This window comes from Chelonus insularis, unplaced genomic scaffold (assembly GCF_013357705.1).
Source record: "Chelonus insularis isolate UGA/USDA-ARS -01 unplaced genomic scaffold, ASM1335770v1 contig_35_pilon, whole genome shotgun sequence".
Lineage (NCBI taxonomy): Eukaryota > Metazoa > Arthropoda > Insecta > Hymenoptera > Braconidae > Chelonus > Chelonus insularis.
In genome coordinates, this window is record NW_023276524.1 from 210,000 (window position 1) to 210,978 (window position 979).

The window sequence follows — 979 nt, forward strand, 5'->3', positions numbered from 1 at the left end:
GGTAGTTGAGTTCGATTTCTGCTTTCTGGTGGCCGACCTCGCCTCTTCGGTTCGCTTCCCGTAACAGGTGTGACCGGGAAGGCGGTAAGGATTTCTTTCCCATTTGCTATGAGTGCGGTTGGTTGGGGCTGCAGATGGCCTAGATCGGTTGGGTCCTCCTGAGACTCCGGCCGGTTAGGAGTATTGTAAGATAGTGCATCCGCATATTGATCCCCTACCTTTCTGGTACAGACCGCAGTGAATCTAAAGCCGTTGAGTTGTGCTTTCCATTTAGCCATTCTAGGAGTCAGGGTGACTGCATCTCTAAGCCATGCAATGCAGCCGTTATCTGTCTGAACTATGAAAGGCTTCGGTTGAAGAAAAGGTCGGAAGTGGTTCACTCCGTAGGTGAGGGCAAGACACTCTCGTTCTGTTTCAGAGTATCGAGTTTCCGTGTCTTGAAGTACTCTGGAGGCAAAGGCCACGTGGCGTAGCTCTTGTGTCTTTTTGCCTTCTGCATCCTCTATCTCTTTTTCTTGGCTTAACCTGGCCCCAATGCCGATTGGAGATGCGTGCGTGGCCAAGATGAAGGTTTTGTTTGGATCAGGATGATAGAGCATGGTTTGTTCGCACAATGCTTCTTTGATGTTCTCGAAGGCCTTTTGTGCTTCTTGGGACCATGTAAATGATTTAGATTTACGCGTGAGATCCGTAAGTGGTTTGACTCGCTCCGAATAGTCGGGGATGAATCTCCGAAGATAGTTAGACAAACCCAGGAATTTTCTCATTTCAGTAAGATTACGGGGTTGAGAGGCCGCGCGAAGTGCAGATACCTTACTAGGATCGGGTTTTACCCCTTCAGTAGTAATGATATGCCCAAGGTAATTTACTTCTGTACAGAGAAACTTGCATTTGGAGGGCTGAAGAGTTAAACCCGCTTCTCGTAGTCGTTGGAATAGTCTACGAACCCGTACTCCATGCTCTTGTAGAGAAGAAGCAT